Source organism: Pantherophis guttatus, chromosome 7, assembly GCF_059756535.1.
Source record: "Pantherophis guttatus breed Tessera chromosome 7, ASM5975653v1, whole genome shotgun sequence".
In the NCBI taxonomy this organism is placed as follows: domain Eukaryota; kingdom Metazoa; phylum Chordata; class Lepidosauria; order Squamata; family Colubridae; genus Pantherophis; species Pantherophis guttatus.
The window spans coordinates 19,100,906-19,118,278 of NC_142069.1; the positions used below are offsets into that span (position 1 = coordinate 19,100,906).

The following is a 17,373-nucleotide window of genomic DNA, read 5'->3' on the forward strand; positions in this document are numbered from 1 at the left end:
TACAGGCTGCATTTTCCTATCTTTAGTCTGCCATGTCATTTTTGTGTAAAAATATGCAGAAAAGCAGAATTAAGATTTCTAAGGTTCACATTGGAACATTATTGTTTTGGAAAGTTTGCTATTGTTATTTCAGTGGTTTATAACTATAATTAACCTCTAAAGGGTAAAAGAAGGGTAAAAGGAGACATGTGGGACAAAAACTGAAGTTCTGGGGGTGGGAGGTGGAAGCTGGTGATATGAGTTACATTTCTTGCTGTTGGGTTGATATTATGCAGAATCCATATATTCAGTTCATATTAGTGGTCAAAAAGGTTGATGATTTAAAGTTTCTATCTTGCTAAGGTCTAATTGGGATTTACCTTGGGGGGAAATGAATATTTATTCATTGTATTGCTTTATGAATTATCTTACGGGACATTAGAGCCATTCAGATGGTCTGCTAAATTTCATAAAAATGCAGTAGCAATAATGAATTTGATCATTGGATCACAATCCGATTCACATAATACTTTTCTGAAAGTGGAGCAATTGCACTTAATATAAAAGCATTTGATAAACGTATCAGTTGTTAAAGCAAAAAAAATAATGCAGTTTTTCTTTTTAAAAAATTAAAAGGTGAACTCCTCCTGATTTGCTGGCGTTTCCATATACATATTTAAACTTTTACATACTTGACAAAAACTATAGGCTTATTGCAACATTTCGGAAACAGTTTTGAAATGTCCAGGTCGTGTTTAGCAATAATTATTCTTGTTGTAAGAGTTTCTGTACCAGAAACCTCTACTAATTGTTCATAAGAAATCATACTTAATTGTAACATGATGGCTGCCTATCACAAGAAATCTGAATGCTGAGAGGAGGGCACTTCTTATTATTCCTAAAACCCTTGGGTGAAGTTCATTTCAGATCTAAATGATGCTCTAATTCTGTTATAACAATATTTTTCACCGTTGGGTGCTTCCAGATGGATAGACTCTCTAATGTTCTTAGCTAAAAGCCATTGCGTGGTTAATTGAAAATGACAGAAGTGTTGGGAAAAAACAATGTATATCCATCTTGATCAGTGGTGAAATCCACATTTTTTTACTACCGGTTCTGTGGGCGTGGCTTGGTGGGCTTGGTGGGCGTGGCAGGGGAAGGATACTGCAAAATCTCTATTCCCACCCCACTCCAGGGGAAGGATACTGCAAAATCTCCATTCCCACCCTACTTTGGGGCCAGCCAGAGGTGGCATTTCCGGTTCTCCGAACTACTCAACATTTCTGCTACCGGTTCTCCAGAACCTGTGAGAACCTGCTGGATTTCACCCCTGATCTCGATCCGTCCAGAAAAGTCCTCGAAGCAAGCAGGATGATTGCCCCATAAGAACCTTGTCTAAAAGCAGATTTAGAACGTTTTATTAAACTTTGGACAGTTTATTTATTTGGGTTCTATGGTAGCATGCAAAGAGGTTTAAATGCATCATAATAAGAAGACTAAACCAAAAAGAAAACCATTGCAAGCATCAAAAGACAGAAACTTCAATCATATCATATTCCAGTGAGTTCACAAATTGTCCTGGCCCAGTGCCTGCCTGGAGATTCAGATTTTTGAGACCTTCCTGAAGGCAGCAGCGCCAGAATCATAGAGATCTTGGGAGAACGCTGCTCCTGAGGCTAGTTACAGCATAGAGAAGACTAATCTTTTGAGCCCTATAAGATGACGTTATTTAGTTGATGGGACCCAGAGCATGCGGATCCTGACTGAGCTTACACTGTATATGCAGACTCAGTAAACTCATTAAAAAACAATCCTTTTAGATCATGTAAATGACTCATCTATTCAAGCGCTCTATGTATCCTAGTGACCAAACATCTGTATTCAGAAACTTCCCAACAGTGACAGGAGAACAATGGCCCACCTCCATTGTTACTGTGTCACAGCAGGCATTCACAATGCCCTTTGAAGGTTATCCCCACATCTAATGGCAACCAATTCCATATATTAATGATGCAACTGTTTGATCTCATCTAAACTATTAGTTTCACTCTGTGTACTTTTAATGCGTCCCTTTGCTTCTCTTTCAAACACCCCTTGGAGATAGTCCTAATATGCCATCTATAACCAGGCTTGACGGTAGCCTTGAGCATGTAGCCCTTCCAAGACAATAGATTAGATAAGAAGAAAGGGTTGCTGGGTGACATACTTCCATCAAAAGTGTGCATCTGAGTGCATTGATTATACACAGAGACACAGATTGCTTTAGGCAAGTATTAGTCCTTTCAGAATACTCCCTTTCACTGTGAATTGGATAGCTCACTCCTACAGAGATCAGTCACTGCAGAATAAATATTCCAGCTTTATTTCTTGGCAAACAAAACCTTATTGGTGAGGAATAAAGCCTTATAGTTGTGCTGGTGAACATTTGTTTAATTTGAGTTCACAATGTCCAGAAAAATACCATATAAGTATACTGCTAATGAAATAAAACAAATCCTCAACTTACAATGATTCATTTAGTGACCATTTGAAGTTACAGCACCACTGAGACTTTCAAATTTACAATGTTGTAGCCACTGGTGGGTTGCTACCGGTTCACCCCAGATCGGGCAAACTGGTAGTGGCAGGAGGGTCCGCCCACCCGCCCGGACACTTCTGTGCATGCGCAGAAGTGTTGCATGCACGCACAAGCGCCCATGAGCAAACCAGTAGTGACAGGTTTTGAAACCCACTACTGGTTGTAGCATTCCCATGGTCACATGATCAAAATTCGTCCACTAACATGTATTTATGAAAGTTGCCCTGTCCTGGAGTCATGTGATCACCATTGGTAACCTTCCCAGCCGGCTTATTAGAAGCAAAGTCAATTAGGAAAGCCAGATTTGCTTAATGACCGCATGATTCATTTAACACGGCAATGATTCACTTAATAACTGTGGCAAAAAAGGTCATAAAATGGGGCAAAACTTGCTTAACCACTGCCTTGCTTAGCAGTGGAAATGTTGGGCTCAATTGCGGTCATAAATCAAGAACTAACTGTATATTTTTACTCCAATGGTGGGATGGCAGTCAGGTCAATGTATAAAGGCATTTGACTGAGTAGATCAGTATACTTAAGCATGAAATTAGCTAGCACTTTTGTTTCACTTCGTGATTTAGAAATGAGTTCATTATTAATATTTTGCTATGTCCACCCCCCACTTCCCATGTTTCTATAAGATTGTCTCTTAAGAGAAATGCCTACTGAGAATCATTAACTGTAGTGTACAACAACGTGCCAGATATTAATTGGTTAATATTTAGTATGTAGATATTTTGTGCATCCGCCCCCCCACATGGTGTTCTGGTGGGTGGCTTTGATGCAGTTTCAGTTTTGCTGTAATCCCGCTGAGTTCCTTTTCCCTTCCCCTTTCTTTTGTACTGTGTGGGAACAACTTCCTCTTTAGACTGAATTGACTTGGCTCTTGCTATTAAACTCCAAAGCAGAATTTGTTTTGTGTTGACAATATGATGCAAATCTAAGAAAAGGGACTCTAAAACCAAGAAGAAGTGATTGGAACCGATTCCATATGCCAGGAACATTGAACTTCACTGTTCGCTCTCTTTCTCTCCTCCTGCCCCCCAAGTCCAAACAATTTATTGCACGAGCAAACTAGGTAAAGCACAGAGTTATGGTCATCAATATGCACCAACCACAATGCAATTTTGTTATTGACTGAACTGAAATCTGGGTGGCTACAGAGGGAGGTATTTCTCTCTCAGAAATGTGTTCATCTGAATTTTGGTTTGGAATCAGCCAAGGGAGATAGATAACTCTTGGTACTTGGGAGGCTCCTCTGGCAGAGACACTGCAGTGCAGATAACCAATAGCAATAGCAATAGCACTTAGACTTACATACTGCTTCACAGTGCTTTATAGCCATCTCTAAGCGGTTTACAGAGTCAGCCTATTGCCCCTAACAATCTGGGTCCTCATTTTACCCACCTCGGAAGGATGGAAGGCTGAGTGAACCTTGAGCCTGGTGAGATTCGAACTGCCAAACTGCTGGCAGCCGGTGATCAGCAGAAGTAGCCTGCAGTACTGCACTCTTAACCACTGCGCCACCGCGGTTCAACCAGATATGAGACTTAACTTTCTGACAAGAAAAGGCACTAAGCACCAGATACATAGAAGCAGGGGACTACTATGCTAGTAGGCGGGATACATGGTGCAGCCTATGAAGAGACATTTCAGAGATAATCCAACAAATAGTGTCAGGGTACAAGATGCAGGCAGGAGCTGTGTACGCTGAACAGCACAATCAAGTACCTGCCATTGTTTGCAGGAACATCTGCACAATGTATGGACTAGATTCTCCTATGTCCAGAAGGGAAGGTTGTGGAGAACAGCAGAGCTAAGACCTTGTGAGACTTCCAGACTGACTGACAGGCAAACATTGGCCAGTCAGCCAGATATTGTGGTAGTAGACAAGGAGCAGAAGACAGTGGTGGTGATATAGTGGTGCTAAGTGAAGCAGCATCAAGTAGGAGGAGTATGAGAAATTGGAGAAATACTGGAGAAGTACTAAGTACTAAAAGCTGAAGGAGAAACTAGAGAGGATACGGAAAGTAAAGGCCAAAATGGTTAGTAGGAGCACTGAGGTTGTGACTCTTAAACTGGGAGAGGGGCTCCAATATCAGAGCTCTCTCTCCAGAAGACTGCAGGGCTAGGAATACCTAAGGTACTGCACACAACCCTCAAATTCCCAGGCTTCTGAGATGGAGGAAGACACATAACACCCATGGGGTGAGAAGGGATTTATAAACACACACAAAAACTCACTACTTACTCACTCACTCACTCACTCACTTGCAAATAAACACAAAAACACACAAAACTAGATCACATCGTTCCATAAATATTTAAGGCTGACTAAAATGTAAAGTGATTGATGTAGAATCTCTTCAGTGCATAATAGTTTGATTGCTTATGTATTAAGATAAGGATATGAGTTTATGTGAAATCCATAAATCAGTTCATCTGGAGACCTGAACAATCCCAAAGAGTGCAAAGGAGAGCATTACAAAGGTAGCTGCTATTTATCACTATATAAATAAATAATAAAGGTATCAAGATGCAGTATTGAGAAACTTGGCAGCAGCTTTTATACAAATGAAAATTCTGGATAATTCCAAACATAGTTTGTCAACACATGTAGAAGAAAACCTAGTGTCTAAACTCAGTAATCCATGACCTCTAAATAAACATCTTAAACTCTCTATATAAACCACAGTTGGTTGGTTGAGCTGCTGAACACTGAGCATGACAGAGAATCCTTAATAGGTAGAATAATATTGTTATAGTCTTGTAAAACACCTAGAGTCATTTGCTTGTGAGGTGGACAGTTGTATTGATAGACAGTCAGACAGGCAGGCAGACAAACAGATGATAGACAGAGGTATATGACAGACAGACAGATGATAGATAGATAGATAGATAGATAGATAGATAGATAGATAGATAAATAGATATTGTAGATAGATGTAGCAATAGCACTTAGACTTATAGACCGCTTCACAGTGCTTTACAGCCCTCTCTAAGTGGTTTCCAGAGTCAGCCTATTGCCCCCAACTATCTGGGTCCTCATTTTACCCACCTCGGAAGGATGGAAGACTGAATCAACCTTGTAGATCTAGACGATAGATGGATGATAGATAAATAGACAGACAAGATGAACTGACTGACTTATAAAGTATGAAGTGAACTTTATTTATTTATTTATTTATTTATTTATTTTGTCAACAAGTACAAGGAAACAAGTAACAGTATAGACATAGACACATTTAAAAGAAAATACACAAAACATAGCCATAAACACATAAAATGAGTACATATAAATGGGAACAGTAGGACAGGGACGGTAGACACGCTGGTGTGCTTTTGCATGGCCCCTTAGGGACCTCTTAAGAAGTGTGAAAAGTCCACGGTAGACGGTAAAAGGTATGGGGGTTAGAGAGACTAACAACATCAGGTAGAGTGTTCCAGACATTTACTACTCTATTGCAGAAGTCATATTTCCTACAATCAAGATTAGAGCGAATTACATTGAGTTTGAATCTATTGATAGCCCTTGTGTTATTGTGGTTGAAATTAAAGTACTCATTTATAGGTAGGACATTATGGTAGATAATCTTGTGTACTAAGCTTAGGTCGGAAGGTAGACGGCGTAGTTCGAGACCTATCGAGGCCTAAAATTTCAAGCCTGGTGGTATAGGGAATTTTATTTCGAGCAGAGGATTTGAGTACTCTTCTAGTAAAATATCACTGGACCCTCTCTAATCTATTGATGTCTGAAATACAGTGAGAGTTTACTATGTCCCAGATTGAATTGTCAGGATTTATGCCCAATCAGATATATATTGTATGCAAGTTTGTTGCAGGCAAGAAGTTTCTTGTTCTTCAGGAGGATGTCACTGATGGGGCCAATGGTGGCTTTGATCTTGCTCTGCCAGTTGCTTCCTGTCATCTGCCCATGCATGTCCAGCCAGGCTTTGGAGTTTGTCTGAGACCTGCAGGACTGAAGCAACAAAATTATACTTCATCAAATCTCCACGTTGTTAGCTGCTGTAAAACAAGCAGTGCAATTCATGGTAGTTTTCCCTCCACCTCATGTTATAAAGAATGAGCATTTATTTCTCTGAGGCCATCAGCATGTGCGTGAACAACAGTGCTGTACATATGAAACTATTCTATTTTTAGAGCAGTATTTCTAATTAAAGCTGAAGACAACTGGGTGTAGCTGCTAAAACGTGCTTGAATATAATCTATAGATACCAGATTTATTCCAGAGTTCAAACTGTAACATAATTCTAGTACAAAACCATTGATGTATGTATGTATCATTTCATTAATTTATATCTATAAGGGTTGCAAACAAAAAACATTATTTAAAGTAAGCATGGCGTGGGTGTCATGAAAATAAAAGCAGATCACTTTTTAAGTCTGTAGCAAACATAACCTCAAAGGGAACTGAATATTATTTTAAAGTGCTGTTGTCTAACTGGGAAGAATAGCAATAGCAATAGCACTTAGACTTATATAGCGCTTCACAGTGCTTTACAGCCCTCCCTAAGCGGTTTACAAATCAGCATATTGACCCCAACAATCTGGGTCCTCATTTTACCCGCCTCGGAAGGATAGAAGGCTTAGTCAACCTTGAGACTGGTGAGATTTGAACTGCTGAATTGCAGGCAGCAGGCAGGCAGCAGAAGTAGCCTGTAGTACTGCATTTTAACCACTGCACCACAGCGGCACTAAATCTATCTATCTAATAGATTTAGATCTATCTAATCCAGGGGTCAGCAACCTGCAGCTCTGGAGCCGCATGTGGCTCTTTCACCCCTCTGCTGCGGCTCCGTCGCTCAAAACAAGCGTCACAACCGCCAATGTGTGACACCTGCCGGCACGTGATTTATTGAGCTTTTCAACCCCCGGTAGGTTGGTTTTCTGTAGTAATCTTCACATTTTTTGGACACTGTTCTGAGCTTTTCAGGTAGGTTTTTCACTGCTGATCTATCCAGTGCAGGGGTGTCAAACTGGTGGCCCATAGGCCGGATGCATCACGCACAGGCCACACCCACCCCAGCTCTGCAAATGGGAAAAACATTGCAAAACATCACATGACGGCAACATGACTCCATGAGTTTGATACCCGTGATCCAGTGGAAATCACTAGTGAGTTATTACGTATTTGATGTCTACCAAGAATTTGTAGAATTAGACTTGTAATGTGAAAGGAACAGGAGCATTTCCAGACTATAAAGACATAAGCATAAATAGCAAAACAAAAAAACCCCAAATATATGTGAATACAGATAGTCCTTCTTTAATGACTGCTCACTTAGCAACCGTTTGATATTATGATGGATCCTCAAAAAAGGGTACTATGACTTAATTTTCAAGTTCTGACTGCTGCAGGCACCTCCTGGTGATTGCATGAACACATTTTGTGTGCTTGGCAACAGCTTGCATTAATAGTCATTTGTAGCATGTGTGGTCATGTAACCACCATATTTGGCATTTTTTATTAATTTCCAATATACTTTCAGTTTCCAGCCAAAAACATTCACTGGGTATAATGTATTTGTTTAACAACTGCCCTGTTCACTTAACAACTACTGCAAAAAAAAAGTCATAAAATCAACAGCAGTTAAATGGTGACACACCTGAAGACTTGTCACAATTTACAATTGTAATTCTGGACTCAATTACAGTCATAAATAAATAATAATAAATAAATAAACTTTATTGTCTTTGTATGTGTATACACAGTATACACATACAACGAAATTCACTTAACACCCAAAGACCAGGTCCATAAGTATATATGTATGCATGCACTATCAATTAGGCCTCAATTCAGGGGTGAAATGCTTCCAGTTCGGACCAGATCCCCCGATCCGGTAGCGATGGAGGCGGGTGGTTTGGAGAACCGGTAGCAAAAATCCCTGCCCCCCCCATGCCCACTGAGCCGCGCAATCATCAGAGGCTTTTTTTTTATTTTTAAAAGCATTTTTTCTACAACCTCTTCGGCCAAAAATGCTTTTAAAAGTAAAAAAAAAAGAAGCCTCTGATGATCGTGTGGCTCAGCTGGGATCGTCAGAGGCTTTTAAAAGCATTTTTTCTACAACCTCCTCGGCCGAAGAGGTCTCCATTGCATGAGGGTATAAAACAGACATGCTTTGATTAGGCCAGCAGCCCCTCCAATCTGATGTTCTATCTCACAGTGGCCAGACAGATGCATCCAGGAAGCTTACAAATGGGGTGTGAAAGCAAGAGCTCTTGCCCATTGTTCCTTCCCAGCAGCTGGCAATTAAAATATATTGCCTGTGGCCACAGGTAGAATGCAACCATCAAGAATAGTAGCCATGAAAACACATCCTGTCATAAGAGTAACCATGAAAATACACCCTATTGTCAAAACATTGCTTGGTTGTCTTCAAAGACTGTCTAAATGTGTAACTGTCAATATACTGGACAGCATTGTATTCTGTCATTGAACTATGCGTGGTGTGAAGAATTATTCCCATTTATGGTTCAGAGCAAGAGGGAGAAAAAACCCCTATCCCAGTGGTGGCGAACCTGTGGGCATGTGAGCAGTCACCCCAGCTCAGGTCTGCCGCGCATGTGCGCATGCCTCCCACCAGCCAGCTGGTTTTTGGGTCTCCGCCATGCATGTGGGGGGGCACATGCAGGGGCTGTATGCATGTGTGGGGCGCATGGTTCATGCAGAGGTGCATGTGAAGGGGGCAGAGCACATGCGGGGGCGCACATGCATACACAGGTGGGGGCATGCAGGGGTCACATGCAGATGCATGGGAGGGCAGGACACATGCAGGGAGTGCATACACATGTGCGGGTGGGTGCATTGTATTTGGGGGGTTCGCACATGCGCGCTTTGGCCACTCAGTCCGGAAAAGGTTAGCCATTACTGCCCTATCCCCAAAGTTCTACAACTGCTAAGTGTAGAAAAAGTTGGTAATCAGAAACCCATGGTATTTACAGGAGGCAAAGAGCATAGGTTGTCTGAATTAAGGTCCTGGGTATTGACACTTTAATGAGCTAATTAATGGTTTGGTTTCCTTGATTTATAACAACAGATAGTTTATCTCTGGTTCAGCTGTTTTCACTTACTTAGAAAGTGCTTGCTTCAAATAGTTTTTAACACTCTTGTCCCGTAAACAAACAGCTCTGCTAAGAAAGGTAGTTGCTTCAAGGATAAATATTAGGTACATCAGACAAGACTATGAGCGTCATCAAAAGCAGAACTTTCCAAAACTCTTTTGGATCTTAGTCCACCAAACCCTTCCTTCTGTAACCCGATGACTGGAGATCTACATTAATGGTGACCGAGTCCTGGCATCGGAGTTCCCACATGGGAAAAGGAACTGAAAGTTTTGGGACCTCTTATAAGTCTTTCTTTCGAGAAGTAAGGGAATCACGTTTTGTTTCTTTGCAACAGTTTGTAATTATTTCTAGCTTCAACACCCTACTGTGACTTCAAGGTTTTTGCCTCTTAGACCTTGCTCTACAAATGTTGCAAAACAGCATTTTGTATAGCATTCAAACCCAAACCCTTGAGTCAAGGCTTAACACTGTAACCACACTTTTGTTCCTTCCCTGTTTCTTCAAAGCTGAAGAAGAGAGTTTCTATGCTAGAAGGTTCACAAAAATGGGACTTCAATTGTACTGTGGTTTATATTTCCATGGTTACATCAGGGTAGCCTTGGAGTAAAAATTGCTTGAAAAAGATGAGAAGTGGTAGCAGAAAATGACTAATCAGAATTTCCTTAGTCTACAAAAAGGTCTTAAGCAGGGGTGAAATCCAGCAGGTTCTAACAGGTTCTGGAGAACCGGTAGCGGAAATTTTGAGTAGTTCGGAGAACCGGCAAATCCCACTTCTGGCTGGCCCCAGAGTGGGGTGGGAATGGAGATTTTGCAATATCCTTTCCCCAGGATGGGAGGGAATGGAGATTTTGCAGTATCCTTCTCCTGGAGTGGGGTGGGAATGGAGATTTTGCAATATGCTTCTCCTGCCACGCCCACCAAGCCACGCCCACAGAACTGGTAGGGAAAAATTTTGGATTTCACCCCTGGTCTTAGGCAACGTCTTAATGAATCCTTAGTTAACGAAATGAGCAATTATTGCTTTGATTGTATGTACAACCCATGCAAGAGCCTATATTTATTCACATTTTATAAATATGCGTAAGTACTCAAATTGCCTTTTTTTTTTGCTAAACTGCTTTTAATTAGTAGTGTATCTAAATGTACTTCTACTTAAAAGTATTAGTGGATTGTTATGCAGCAATTCCATACATTATAGGTTTTTTTTCATTCTGTTAGGTGATATTCTCTGCTTTAAGAATACCCCTGAGCAATGTACAGGTAGTTCCCAATTTACAACCACAGCTGAGCTCAACATTTTCCATTGCTAAGTAAGACAGTTGTTAAGTGAGTTTTGCCCCATTTTAAGACATTTCTTGCCACGGTTGTTAAGTAAATCACAGGTTAAGATAGCAACACAGGTTCACATGAGCCCAGGACACTTCAACCATTGTAAACACATGCCAGTTAGCAAGCGTCCGTGTTTTGGTCACATGACTACAGGGATGCTGCGACAGTCGTAAGTGTGAAACAGTCATAAGCCGCTTTTTTCCAATGCCATTTTAACTTCGAACAGTCACTAAATGAATGGTTATAAGTCGAGTATAGACTTTCTCAAGATGATTTCCCCTTGAAAATTGAAACACAAAAATCCTGCAGAAATTCTGAGGATAATTCTACACCATCACTGTTGCCATCATAAATCCCTTCAAAGCATTTCAGACCGAATTGACAATCATCTTTAGTTTCATTGATGTTAAAATCCTAAAACATCAGAATCATCAAGAGTCAATTCCTTTTCCTATAGCCAAGCAAATGCAAAAATGATAATGGGAAAAGAGTATAAAATAAATGGCCAGCAAGTAACCAGCCCTTCCACATTGTCATGGTGGGAAGTAAATCATTTGTGAATATAAAGATGCAGTCCTCAATTTATGACCACAATTGAGCCCAAAATTTGTTGTTAAGGGAGACATTTGGTGAGTTTTGTCCCATTTTACGACCTTTCTTGCCTTGGTTGTTAAGTGAATCACTGCAGTTATAAGTTGATAAGTGAACCTGGCTTCCCCATTGACTTTGCTTGTCAGGAGGTCGCGAAACGGAATCACATGATCCGGGGACACAGCAAAGGTCATAAATAGGAACCAGTTGCCAAGCATCTAAATTTTGATCCTATGATCATGGGATCATGTAAAAGTCGTAACTCTGAAAACATGTAGTTTCCCAGAGCTGCAAGTTTTGCAAAGAGTTTGCCAGTTCTGCTTTGGTTGGTTTCAACTCCACTTTAAAAGATGCCAAATTATTATGAAGACTAGCCAGGAACATACATTCCCAAGTAGAAACCTGGGGTGGACGGGGGAGGGGATAACAACTGCAATTGTATAAAATAAATCCTTTAATTAGAAAATTGCACCCTTCTTCAGAAAAACATAATAAGAAATATCTTCAGAAACTATATTAATCTTCCCCCAAATAGTGGACTCTTAAGATATATTTTCATATATATCTAGATCAATGATGGCTAACCTTTTGGCTGTCATGTGCCAAAAGCGCAGGGGGGGGGGGGTTCGCGCACATGCGTGTCCACACCCATAATGCAGTGCGCCCCACCTGCCGTGCATGCACACAGACCCCCCCATGCAACTCCCGCTTTTGGCATGGTGGGCTCGGTAGGCCCGTTTTTCGCCCTCCCCAGGCTCTAGAGGCTTTCTTAGAGCCTGAGGAGGGCAAAAATGGCCTTCCCCACCCCTCCGGACGCCCTCCGGAGGTCAGAAACAGACATTTCCTGACTTCCGGTGGGCCCAGATGGCCTGAAAATCAGCTGGCCAGCGCATGCATGCATGCTGGAGCTGAGCTAGGGCAATGGGAATATAGAAATAGCATTTGAAATAAGCCTTTGGAGAGTACGAAGATGAGAAAGGCTGTATTAAAAGAATGAACATGACCACGTAATGTAAGCTGTCTTTTTAAATTAATTAATTTTGCCTATTACCTTGGAAACTAAGTGCTTTGTGCATTGGGCACAGAGTCTTTTCAACGGAAATGTTGGTTTTATATCTTGGGCTTTCTCATTTTCCCTTTTCTAGTACAGAAATGCATAGCCACGCTACAGGTGGCCCTCAATTTATGCCTACAACTGAGCCCTAAATTTATGTTGCTAAGCGAGACATTTGTTAAATGAGTTTTTGCCCCATTTTATCACCTTTCTTGTCACAGTTGTTAAGTGAATCATTTCAGTTGTTAAATTAGTAATCTGGTTGTTAAGTGAATTTGGCTTCCTATTGACTTTGCTTGTCAGAAGGTCGCAAAAACTGATCATGTGACCCCTGGACACTGCAATCGTCATAAATATGAGCCAGTTACTAAGCATCTGGATTTTGATTATGTGATTGTGAGGATGCTGCAACGGTCATAAGTGTGAAAAATGGTCATAAGTCACTGGTGTAAGTTATTGACTACCTGTATATTATATATTTACACGATGGCTCAGTGGCTAAGATGATCAAAAGGTTGGCAGTTCAGCGGTTCGAATCCCTAGCGCCACGTAATGGAGTGAGCTCCCATTACTTGTCCCAGCTTCTGCCAACCTAGCAGTTTGAAAGCCCGTAAAAAATGCAAGTAGAAAAATAGGGACCATCTTTGATGGGAAGATAACAGTTTTCCGTGCGCCTTTGGCGTTTAGTCATGCCGGCCACATGACCAAGGAGACGTCTTCGGACAGCGCTGGCTCTTCGGCTTTGAAACGGAGATGAGCACCGCCCCCTAGAGTCGGGAACGATTAGCACATATGTGCGAGGGGAACCTTTACCTTTTTATATTATAAATGTGATTCTTCTTTCATTTTTCTGTAGTGTTTGGTCAATATATTTTTTTATTTACTTACGGCCATGTGGATCACATGTGTTTTCTACGGAAATGCAAGTTTAAGAAGCGCGCTCCCAACTGGGTCTTGAGATCTTGAGGTCTTGAGGCATGGCACAAGTTTACAAGTTCATATAAAAATGTGGAAGTGTGCTTCAAACTTCGCTTGGGTTTGCTTGGTTTTAATTCGGATTGTTGTTGTCCTGTTGTAGCTGCTTACCCTTGGTTAACCACTTCAAGCCTTTGAAGCAGGGTAGCCAAGACATGTAAAATAAATGAAGTGAGTTTTACACAGCCTTCTGTGGATTGTACATGTAATATGCTTGAACCTAGCTGGTTTTTTTTCTAATTGCAGTGTTGTTTAATGTGCCAAATCACCTGTTCCCCTTGCCTCACGCCTGCTAAAACCTTCTCCGCGGTCGTCCCGTCCTCTGTTCAAGATTTGCACAGCCGAAGCACAAAGAGGAATTGTTACCAAATAAGCAGTAGTCACACACTTCTACCAATAGCCTTTGGAGGGCTGGTTACCATGGAATCCACCATCTGTTCACTCCCCACTGGAATGTGATTATCCTTGGTGTGTTGGGAACTGGGAAAAGCAGGGGTGTGTGTGTGTATGCTGCCTGCAATTATCTGCAATGGAGTGTGTTAATAGGAGGCTTAGACCAGCTTGCTGGAGAAACATGTAAATGTCTTTATTTATTTTTTTTCCCAAAAACAAAAGCAAAAACCGCAATTTTGCCACCCAGAGGAGTGAATTTAGCCGGTGAAAGGTAAGTGCTTAAATGCAAAAGACGTTTGGGTTATCGGTGGCAGCGTGGCTGATATGATATTGATGTTTTTATCAATGAGCTTTCATTGTCAGCCATTCTTTCTATAGATGTTGATCAGCCTGGAGGTTGTGGTGTGGGTGTTTCTGTGGAACAGAGCAAGAGGGAGGAAGGCTCTTTTGTCTCCTTTCCAGCGGCTTAATTTCGTATTGTTTTAAAGGGACAGTCTCAGCGGCAAGCCGTACCTGAATTTGCCGTCTTTTAAATCTCTCCTCTCTCTCTCTTTTTGTGTCTAATGTCCCTTTCTGCAGAGATGGAATCTAAAGAATATATATGGCACATTCACACGTTGGCTTGCCTAGAATAATAATGACAAAATCCATATTATAAAAGACCGTATTTGATGTTTTAGAGGAGCTGGTTGTTTGTGGGGGTGTGAGGAAGACAATGGATATTTGGTTTTGGTAAAATTGTGCACAAAATGCAGATGTTGCTGGAAACAGGTGACTGGAGATTCATCTCTCTGGAAACAGACTCCAGACCATTAGGGATTATTGTGCATTGACTTTTTGGATAAGTTTTCAGAAGATGAGTGCATGTGGGGGGGAAAAAAGCAACATGATTTCCTTGGCATTTTTCTTTCTTTCTTTCTTTTTGATAAAAGCTACAGCAGATAAGCAATGTTTTTAGTATTTTTTCCATGCTGCTTATTATTTTTTTTTAAAAAAAATCTTTTATAAATGCTGCTGAAGATGAACTTGGGTAGGATCGATCCATATTTATGATTAAACGCGGTTAAGTTCTAATCCTACATAGATTGATCGGGTGGGCTTTTGCTTCTTAAAACCATTTGTGAATAAACACATTTATTTTAAGATGAGCCTTACGAGATTTATACAAGATGGATTTTTGGGGGGGGGGATTTTCTGCCCTTCCCCTTTGCATCTCATGTGCTCCATTCCTTTTCCTAAGGCTTATCATTTTCATTTTACGTGGAAAGATGAGTCCCTTTTAATGAAACTATATCAGTTGGTTAATTCTACCAGTTGCCTGTATATTTCTCATCTTAATAGATCAGAAATGGGCAGATGGCTCATGAATTTCTTAGACTATACAGATACACATCAGGTAAAAATTAAGTACATAACATTTTTTTAAAAACAGCAGTAAATCCTAATCAGAGTGATGGGATGTAAACCTAGCTGACATTGGCAACTGCCTTCTTGAGAAGGTCCTTTTTGATCTCTGTGATTGTTAAAAGGTGACCTTTCCTTAGGAGCTCTCTATAGAGCAAGTATGAATGGAATAGTTTTCTCAGTGTCTGCTCCTCAGCTTTTAACTCCCTTCCCAGAGGGCTCTGCCAGAACTCGAGCATCTTCTAGGAGAAATGCAAGATTGCTTGTGTTGCAAAATAGTCATAAGTGAGCAGTAGATTTGTGCTGAATGATGAATTGTCCTGTAGGACACAATGAGAGTTATGGGGGTCTTCTGAATTTTTTTCTAATTGTATTATCAGAGTAGATATCAGATCTTTAACTTTAATGCAGATTGGATCATACAGTTTAAAATGCTTCTTGCCTTTGCTATGCTTCTGTTTTTATCCAGGTAGTCCTCGACGTCCAAACACATTTGAGCCCAAAATTTCTGTTGCTAAGCGAGACAGTTGTTTAGTGAGCTTTGCCCCATTTTACATCGTTTCTTGACACAGTTAAATAAATCAGTGCTGTTGTTAAATTAGTAACATGGTTGTTAAGTGAATCTAGATTTCCCCATTGACTTTGCTTGTCAGAAGGTCACAAAAAGGTGATCACATGATCCTGGGACACTGCAACCGTCATAAATATGAGTCAGTTGCCAAGGATCATGTGAGCACGGGGAAGCTACAGTTATTGTGTGAAAACTGGTTATAAGTCACTTTTTATTAAACGCCATTGTAACTTCGAATGGTTACTAAATGAACTGTTGTAAATAGAGGACTATCTGTAATGTGTTTCGTTGCCTTGCTCTTTGCTACCCAATGGTATCCTGTTGTCCAAAGCCATTCCATTCTCCCTTGCTGTCCCATATCCTTGCCACTGTTCTTACAGTGCATTTATCTTTTGCTTATATATTTATTCAGCTTCACCTTTCTCTTTTTCCTTGAATATTTCTTTGTTATCTGCTATGGGTAGGAACACTCTAAAGCACTAGGCTCAGTGTTGGTGCTGCATTATTGTTGCATTTATCAAAGCCTTGTGTTTGTCTAAATCGGAGGTGGGGAACTATGGCCCCTTTATGACCTGTGAACTTCGACTCCCAGAATTCTGGGAGTTGAAGTCCACAAGTCATAAAAGGGCCAAAGTTTCCTACCCTGGTCTAGATCATGAATTTCGAAACGTTTGGTTTGCCTGGATTTACATTGAGTGAGGAGGAATTGTCTTGGGCTACATATAAAATATACAATATAATTAATGTATATAAATCACATAATAATTTGCAATCTTGTGGAGCCGGATTAGTAGCTGTTCGGGACCGTATGAGGCCCGTGGGCCATGGGTTGGACATGCCTGATCTACATCAAGAATTCATACCATACTATGCTGATAGACCCTTTTTGGAATTACTTTTTAAAAAAATAGATTTGTACAGTGCTGCAATCAAAAAAGCTCCTGCAGGGGTTTTTATGTACCCTGTTTCCCCAAAATAAGACCCAACTGGAAAATAAGCCCTAGCATGAGTTTTCAGGATGCTCGTAATATAAGCCCTACCCCCCAAAATAAGCCTCCAGTTAATATTGCCAGACTGACGGGTGCATTTAGTACTGTATTTCTCTGAAAATAAGACATAACTGGAAAATAAGCCCTAATGCATTTTTTGGAGCAAAAATTAATATAAGACCTAGTTTTATTTTTGGGGAAACACAGGTATCAGTGGAAATACAAGTATACAAGTTATATTAAAAATAATAAAAAGCATTATCATCGATCAATCTGATGGTGCCAACTCTTCCCCTAAGACATCCCCCAAATAATTTAGGTTTTTAATAGCTAGTGGAACATAATAGAGGAGGATAGATTAAATTCCTTAGGGAAGGCTTTTCCAGAGTTTAGATGCATTTACAGAAAAGGCATATCGACA

General features: G+C 40.6%; 1 protein-coding gene across 3 annotated transcripts in view; it reads left to right on the top strand.

Moving 5' to 3' along the window:
- FGD4 (FYVE, RhoGEF and PH domain containing 4) overlaps positions 1-17,373 on the top strand; it is a 124,123-nt gene that overhangs the window by 26,574 nt on the left and 80,176 nt on the right. Inside the window, exon 1 of one of the 3 annotated variants that reach the window (XM_087873098.1) lies at positions 14,043-14,259. The exons of the other annotated variants lie outside the window; for them this stretch is intronic. The gene's annotated coding sequence lies outside the window, so the exon portion shown is untranslated. Of the gene's footprint in view, positions 1-14,042; positions 14,260-17,373 lie in introns of those variants that run through there. 3 annotated transcript variants of the gene reach the window in all.